This window comes from Scyliorhinus torazame, chromosome 9 (genome assembly GCF_047496885.1).
Source record: "Scyliorhinus torazame isolate Kashiwa2021f chromosome 9, sScyTor2.1, whole genome shotgun sequence".
Taxonomy (NCBI): domain Eukaryota; kingdom Metazoa; phylum Chordata; class Chondrichthyes; order Carcharhiniformes; family Scyliorhinidae; genus Scyliorhinus; species Scyliorhinus torazame.
This window is the reverse complement of record NC_092715.1, coordinates 245,529,044-245,537,880: the sequence shown is the minus strand read 5'-3', so window position 1 is coordinate 245,537,880 and position 8,837 is coordinate 245,529,044. Positions and strand designations below refer to the sequence as shown.

At 49.2% G+C, this 8,837-nt stretch overlaps 1 long non-coding RNA gene across 1 annotated transcript; it reads left to right on the top strand.

The window, feature by feature from the left end:
- Positions 1-2,694: 2,694 nt before the first annotated feature.
- LOC140429784 (uncharacterized) lies at positions 2,695-5,869 on the top strand. The gene is made up of 2 exons (XR_011949195.1): positions 2,695-3,070; positions 4,742-5,869. It is a non-coding gene; the product is annotated as an uncharacterized lncRNA (long non-coding RNA).
- The last annotated feature ends 2,968 nt before the right edge of the window (positions 5,870-8,837 follow it).

Genomic DNA, 8,837 nt, shown 5'->3' with positions numbered 1-8,837 from the left:
TCAACATCTACCAATTCCTTCTCTTTGGTGAATACTGGTGCAAAGTATTCATTTAGTACCTCGCCCATTTCCTCTGGCTCCACACATAGATTCCCTTGCCTATCCTTCAGTGGGCCAACCCTTTCCCTGGCTACCCTCTTGCTTTTTATGTACGTGTAAAAAGCCTTGGGATTTTCCTTAACCCTATTTGCCAATGACTTTTCGTGACCCCTTTTGGCCCTCCTGACTCCTTGCTTAAGATCCTTCCTACTTTCCTACTTTCCTTATATTCCACACAGGCTTTGTCTGTTCCCAGCCTTTTAGCCCTGACAAATGCCTCCTTTTTCTTTTTGACGAGGTCTACAATATCTCTCGTTATCCAAGGTTCCCGAAAATTGCCGTATTTATCCTTCTTCCTCACAGGAACATGCCGGTCCTGAATTCCTTTCAACTGACACTTGAAAGCCTCCCACATGTCAGATGTTGATTTGCCCTCAAACATCCGCCCCCAATCTAGGTTCTTCAGTTCCCGCCTAATATTGTTATAATTAGCCTTCGCCCAATTTAGCACATTCACCCTAGGACCACTCTTATCCTTGTCCGCCAGCACTTTAAAACTTACTGAATTGTGGTCACTGTTCCCGAAATGCTCCCCTACTGAAACTTTGACCACCTGGCCGGGCTGATTCCCCAATACAAAGTCCAGTACCGTCCCTTCCCTAGTTGGGCTGTCTACATATTGTTTTAAGAAGCCCTCCTGGATGCTCCTTACAAACTCCGCCCCGTCTAAGCCCCTGGCACTAAGTGAGTCCCAGTCAATATTGGGGAAGTTGAAGTCTCCCACCACCACAACCCTGTTGTTTTTACTCTTTTCCAAAATCTGTCCACCTATCTGCTCCTCTATCTCCCGCTGGCTGTTGGGAGGCCTGTAGTAAACCCCCAACATTGTGACTGCACCCTTCTTATTCCTGATCTTTACCCATATAGCCTCACTGCCCTCTGAGGTGTCCTCCCGTAGTACAGCTGTGATATCCTCCCTAACCAGTAGCGCAACTCCGCCACCCCTTTTACATCCCCCTCTATCCCGCCTGAAACATCTAAATCCTGGAACGTTTAGCTGCCAATCCTGCCCTTCCCTCAACCAGGTCTCTGTAATGGCAACAGCATCGTAGTTCCAAGTACTAATCCAAGCTCTACGTTCATCTGCCTTACCCGTAATACTTCTTGCATTAAAACATATGCACTTCAGGCCACCAGACCCGCTGTGTTCAGCAACTTCTCCCTGTCTGCTCTGCCTCAGAGCCACACTGTCCCTATTCCCTAGTTCTCCCTCAATGCTCTCACCTTCTGACCTATTGCTCCCGTGTGCACCCCCCTGCTATACTAGTTTAAACCCTCCCGTGAGACACTAGCAAACCTCGCGGCCAGGATATTTATGCCTCGCCAGTTTAGATGCAACCCGTCCTTATAAAGGTCACACCTGCCCCGAAAGAGCTCCCAGTGGTCCAGATAAAAGAAACCCTCCCTCCTACACAGCTGTTTAGCCACATGTTTAGCTGCTCTATCTTCCTATTTCTAGCCTCACTGGCACGTGGCACATGGAGTAATCCCGAGATTACAACCCTAGAGGTCCTGTCTTTTAACTTTCTGCCTAGCTCCCTGAACTCCTGCTGCAGGACCTCATGCCCCTTCCTGCCTATGTCGTTAGTACCAATATGTACAACGACCTCTGCCTGTTTGCCCTCCCCCTTCAGGATGCCCTCTACCCGTTCGGAGACATCCTGGACCCTGGCACCAGGGAGGCAACATACCATCCTGGAGTCTCTTTGACGTCCACAGAAGCGCCTATCTGTGATCCTGACGAGAGAGTCCCCTAATACTATTGCTCTTCTGCTCTTTGACCCTCCCTGCTGAACATCAGAGCCAGCTGTGGTGCCACTGCTCTGGCTGCTGCTGTTTTCCCCTGATAGGCTATCCCCCCCGACAGTATCCAAAGGGGTATACCTGTTCGAGAGGGGGATAACCACAGGGGATTCTTGCACTGTCTGCCTGCCCTTTCTGGTGGTCACCCATTTCTCTGCCTGCACCTTGTATGTGACCACATTTATATAACTGCTATCTATGACACTTTCCGCCACCTGCATGCTCCTAAGTTCATCCAATTGCTGCTCCAACCAAACCATGCGGTCTGTGAGGAGCTCCAGTTGGGTGCACTTTCTGCAGATGAAACCATCCAGGATGCTGGAAGCCTTCCGGATCTGCCACATCTCAGTCAGAGCACTGCACCCCTCTAACTGACCACACACACACACACACACACACACACACTCAGACGGAGGGCCCGAGAGGCGGTATACTGGCCGGGCATCGGTGATGACATTGCCAATATGGTGCTCAACTTACCGAATGGCCTACTGCTGCTCTTAGTTTTGATGTTTATATTCGAGAAGTTGCCATTCATGCAGTATTTTTGCAGGTTGAGCCACTTTTGGCCTGCTTAACAGTTGTTGGAAATCAATTACGAACACCGACTGGTTGGACTAAGCATTAACCAAAGAAAGATTTGAAGTTGTCTTTGGTTCAGACTTTACAGAACTGAGGTGTGGTAAATGTTTCAAAAGTCATGAGAAAAAGGGAGAAAAGTTAATGAAAGACAAGGATGAGTCAGTGTAAGAGACACCAACTGCTATAAAAGTGAGAAGAGCTGAGGAGAAAAGATAGAGACAGAGGAACGTTAGGAAGATACTCTGAGACAAAACAGAAAACAGTTCAGTGAAAGTTCGAGACAGGAAAATAAGTTTAGATCAGTTGATGACGGCAGGTTGAATTAGCATCGCTGAATCATTGGGGAGTGAGTGCAGGATTTTGCATTTGGTCATTTACAGAGTCAGAGTAGCTGAAGCTGATCACATGGGAGCTGAAATGAAGTGTCTGCTGTCCATCCTGGCAATTGGACTGATGTTGCACTCGGTAATGTCACAAAGATACAATCCTACTGATGAGTTCACCAAGCTCTGCAATGCCCGCAAGTTTACAAAAGCAGTACGTGCTGTGTGCAAGTCTCTCAGACATTGGCCTCGAAGTATCTCCAGTGAGTATTGAAAATTCTTCTGTTGACTGCGGTTGAGCAATATTTATTGATCTTTACAGGGTATAAAATTATGAGCGGCATAGGGAGGGGGATAGGAAGGAATGTTTCCTCTTAGTGGAGGGGTCAATAACATTGGGCATAGATTAACGAGGAGGGGCAGGAGGTTTAGAGGGGATTTGAGGGAAACCTTTTCAGCCAGAGGATGATGGGAATCTGGAACTCACTGCCTGAAAGGGTGATAGAGGCAGGAACCCTCACAACATTTAAGAAGTATTCAGATGAGCACTTGAGATGCCATAACGTACAAGGCTACAGGCTAAGTGCTGGAAATGAGTTTAGAGTGTCTCGGTGCTTGATGGCCAGCATGACATGATGGGCCAAAGAGCCTCTTTCCGTGCTGTAAAACTCTGTGACTCTCGATGATTCGAAGGTGTTTATCTGCCATTTACCTGAATATGCCTAACTTTTATTCATCAGTGGACCAGGAATACAGTGATTCATTTTGTTTCCCAATTACTCACTGAATATTTTATTTTTTTCCAGGTAGAGTCTGGCTCAAATAACATCATCTGGTGTTGAAAGAACGTAAAAAAATGTTAGACTTCAAAATGGATTAATAACTTCCAACAGGCAAAGTGGGGAAATCCGGGATTAAATCATGCTGACGTGAAGATCAAGGGACAATCTCCAGTCAGTTTTGAGTTAGTTGAACTCAGCTAGTTAGTGAGACACAATTAGCCTCAGCAACTTTATAAAAGGGAGGGAAATAAATCAGAAAGTTCCTGACCTTGATCATTTTGCAGTAACTCCTGTGACTCCTGTTCAACGTAAGCTCCAGACTCTGCAATGTAACAACATTAAGGTCCACAATGGAGAGGTGAGGCTTGTACTAATCTCCTCACCCTCCAATGTGACTCCCACTCACCTTCCTTTGTAGGTGTCAGTCTCTGGCACCTCCGCTGGTGCTATAGCGTCAGTCCCGCTGTGACACACCCAGCATTCTGTGGCCAAGATAGATTTCCCAGTGTCCTCTTACTGGGGTCCCGCTGTAGATGATGCTGTTCAAGTTGGATAAAAAGGAGTGGGAGAAGGTTCAAGTGAAACTTAATTATTAGACATGCCTGTCTTGCCAAATGCCCCAGTAGTGAGGGAGAATACGTTGATGTGTGGAGGGCGGGGAGGATAGCGGACAGTGAGTGGGGTCAATGCTGGCTATACTTCTGCATTGTCAGTGCAGAGTTGCAATGCCAGCCGGGATTTCTTTGGGGGATGCCGGCGATGAATGTTGGGGTGGGGGTGGCATACTGGCGAAGATTGTCGTGGGGGAAGGGGGGCAGGTGCGCAGGGCTGGGGAGATCCCTCGATACCTCTGTGATGTGGGCTGGAGGCCATTAGGCTGCAGCACTGATCGGGATCTCTTTAAGGACGGTGCCCAATCTCTTTGGAGCAGTTCCCAGCTCTATGAGGTCCCGTCCCGCCAGAGTGATGGTGTAAACCACACACACACACACACTCTGGTTAGATTTAATCCGCTGTGTCTGGTAGTCACAGGTGCTGTGAAGGAGACATTCCCTGATGTAGGCAGCAGTAGCGTGTAGCTGTGATGAATGGTAAAAACACACAATCAATCTCAATAGTCTCTCAGTGTTCACAGATGGATTTTTCCCTCAGTTCCAGATCCCTACCTGACCTTTGATGAAAATGCCGGCATCATGGATATGGACGGGGAGAAGGTTCAGAGGATGCTGACTAACGCCAGGAGTGAGCAGTTTGCGTCGGATAATGGACAGGAAGCGTTTAACAATGACAACAAGCAGATTGGACAGATGCCAGATGGTCTCAATGGGTTTGTCTCTGAGACTCAGAGAGACAACGGGATCCCGGACGATAGTCAAAGGACACAGAGACAAGATGATCTTGCTACTCAGTGCTGCCTTTTCACCTGTACCGCAAATGACATGATCCATTTATGCCGTTAGTGAATTGATGTTGAGTGTATAGCTGTGTTTATAGAACATTCTGTCCACGTGGATACAGAACCAATCAGTGGTTCAGGCAAACATTAGAATTTGATGAATTCCAGCTCCTGACAAGGAACCTAATCTGCCAGCAGCTCATTTTGGGAATCGAGGCACTGAGGGCAGCAGTTCATGAAGGATTTTCTGAGGCCACAGGACCATAGGAAACAGGAACAGGAGTAGGCCATTCAGCCCTTCGAACCTGCTCTGCCATTTAGTAAGATCATGGCTGGTCCAACACTTTCCACTTTCCTGTCTTATCTCTGTGACCCTTAATTCCCCGACTGATTGACAGCCTATCGATCCCAACCCTGAAAATGTTCCAGGATTCGGACTCCACAGTTTTCTGGGGCGAAGAATTTCAAGTATTCACCACTTTTTAAGAGATTAAATTCTTCCTCAAATCTGCCTTACCTTATTCTGCGACTATGCCCTCTGGTCTGACTCTCCACAATTGGAAACACCCTCCCAATATTTACCCTGTTCAACGACCTGAGAATCTAAAATGTTTCTTTCCTATCACCTCTCATTCTTCTGAACTCCAAGGAGTACAGACCCAACCTGTTTAATGGTTGGAAAATCCTGAACAGTTTGATGATCCCTGGCCCCGATCTCCCACAACAGGCACTGGCAGAGGGAGCTCCACGCTGGGAGCGCAAATTCATTCAATGCTTTCTGTTGGTGACAGTAAAATGATTTTCGTAGGATCCACGTCAAGGACTTGCAGTCTTGTAGTCACAAAGCAATGCTAAAAATAATTAATAAAAAATATAACTCCAAACGTCTTGATATTGCTTTATTTTCTGAACAAAATCATTTTTGCAACAATCATTCAGAATGGGAGTTTAAGTTCTGCTTTTGAAGAGTGCATGTGACCCTTTATTACACCCAGGGGAGATTCAAATCCAAAATTCAGAATTACAATATCCAGCATTGGGTGAGGCTGTTTTACCTCCACTGTGGCACCTGTAATGCACGCACACAGTTCAATGTCGGATGACATTTTAGTGAAGTTGTTAGTGGACAGCAAACATCCGCAGACATATGCACAAAACTCACTGACCACTCAAGATGGTGTCAGCAACACAACAAGCGCAGTTCAGCGAGCCTGTTAACGGTGGGCGCAAATTCCAAAATGGCCGCGAAACTATTGGCATATACTTAGTGGGCTAATCATCGAATCTTCAAACCGCATCAAATCTTCCCACCCACCAGCCGTGACGACTCGCCAGTGCGAATCACGACTGCCTTTCAAAAATGGGAACCAGGAACCATAAACCCTGAGAGGGAGGAAGGAGGTGCACACCACTGTCTCCACCCAATGCCAGAGAGTTCAGAGAGCCCAAGAGACAGAGCCCTTGACCAGCTCCTTTGGGGGGGGAGCAAGGTATTGGGGATGTGTGAGGGGGTCGGGGGTTGTCATGATATTCAGGTAAACATCATGGTGCAAACATACATACATACTGATGGACAGATCAACGGACCAATCAACACACACTTCTGCGCCATGAAGGTCAGACCACCAATTCAGCCATCCCGTTGCAAGATAGTCGACTACAATAGAAACGTTATCCTGGCCATGGGATCCTGCCAGCTCCAGGTGACACACAACACACACACGGCCACACTCTCATTCAAAATAGTCGGATCATCAAAGGACTCCCTGCTAGGCGCACAGGCATGCAAGGTTCTCCACCTCCTGCAACGGGTCCACGCTCTGTCTCCAGAAGGCACATCTGACTTCCCAGATGCAGAATTTAGGGCACAGCTTCAATCGCTCCTCGCCCACAACCAGGAGGCATTCGAGGGCATGGGAACACTGCCCTACACCTACAGAATACGGCTCAAACCGGATGTCACCCCGGTCATTCACGCACCTCGCAGGGTCCCAGCGCCACTCGAAGACCGCCTCAAGCAGCAGCTGCAGGATCTCCAGGACCAAGGGGTGCTATCCCGGGTCACGGAACCCACGCCATGGGTCAGCTCCATGGTGTGTGTTAAGAAGCCCTCTGGCGAACTCCGGATCTGCATTGATCCAAAAGACCTCAACAACAACATAATGAGGGAACATTACCCCATACCCAAACGGGAAGAGATCACGAGCGAATTTGCCCGAGCTAAAATCTTCACAAAACTGGATGCCTCAAAGGGTTTTTGGCAGATCCAACTGGATCAGTCCAGCCGAAAGCTGTGCACCTTCAACAGCCCTTTCGGCAGGTTCTGCCATAACAGAATGCCATTTGGTATCATCTCGGCACCCGAGGTCTTTCACAGGATCATGGAACAGATCATGGAGGGCATCGAAGGGGTGCGCATCTACATGGACGACGTCATCATCTGATCCACCACACATCAGGAGCACATCAATCGTCTCCAGTGCGTCTTTGCACGCCTACGGGAAAATGGCCTGCGCCTCAACCGAGCCAAGTGTTCTTTCAGCCAAACCGAGTTGAAATATCCCGGTCAGGGGTCCGTCCGGATGCAGACAAGGTGACCGCCATTACAGCCATGCCGCAGCCGGCAGACAAGAAAGCAGTGCTACGCTTCTTAGGCATGGTCAACTTCCTGGGGAAGTTCATTCCCAACCTTGCCTCCCACACGACGGCTCTGCGCCACCTCGTCAAGAAGTGGCTGCCCACACACCAGAAGGAATGGGAGGAGCTCAAAATTAAGCTCACCACAGCCCCGGTATTGGCGTATTTCGACACATCTCGTGACACTAAAATCTCGACTGATGCCAGCCAGTCCGGCATTGGGGCGGTACTCCACCAGCGGGATGACACTGCATCATGGGCCCCGCTCACCTATGCCTCGCGGGCCATGATTCCCACAGAACAGCGCTACGCGCAGATCGAAAAGGAGTGCCTGGGCTTGCTAACCGGAATAGACAAGTTCCATGACTACGTGTATGGTCTCCCCCAGTTTACCGTTGAGACTGACCATCGCCCCCTGGTCAGCATCTCAACATAAGGACCTTAACGAGATGACCCCTCGCCTCCAGCGCATCCTACTTAAACTCAGGAGGTATGACTTCCAACTGGTCTACACCCCGGGAAAGAACCTTATCATTGCGGATGCCCTATCCAGAGCAGTGAGCACACCGCCCGATTCGGAGGGGTTCATCTGTCAGGTCGAAGCGCAGGTGGCCTTCACATCGGCAAATCTGCCAGCTGATGACTCCAGTCTGGCCCGTATTCGCCGGGAGACTGCAGCTGACCCCCTTCTACAACGGGTGATGCACCACATGACAGAAGGGTGGCTCAAAGGAAAGTGATACATTTCTACAATGCCCGAGACGACTTGGCCGTCATTGATGGTGTCCTCCTAAAGCTGGACCGGATTGTGATTCCGCACAGCATGCACAAGCTGGTCATCGACCAACTACACGAAGGCCACTTGGGGGTCGAGAAGTGCAGACGGAGGGCCCGAGAGGCGGTATACTGGCCGGGCATCAGTGATGACATTGCCAATATGGTGCCCAACTGCCCCACCTGCCAAAGGTTTCAACCGGTGCAACCTCCTGAGACGCTTCGGCCCCATGAGCTGGTGATGTCCCCCTGGGCGAAGGTAGGTGTGGACCTTTTTCACGCGCTCAGCAGGGACTATGTAATCATCATTGATTACTTTTCAAACTATCCAGAGGTCATACGCCTGCACGATTTGACATCGTCCGCTGTCATAAGGGCCTGCAAAGACAACTTCGCTCGCCACGGCATTCCGATTACTGTCATGTCGGACAATGGGCCCTG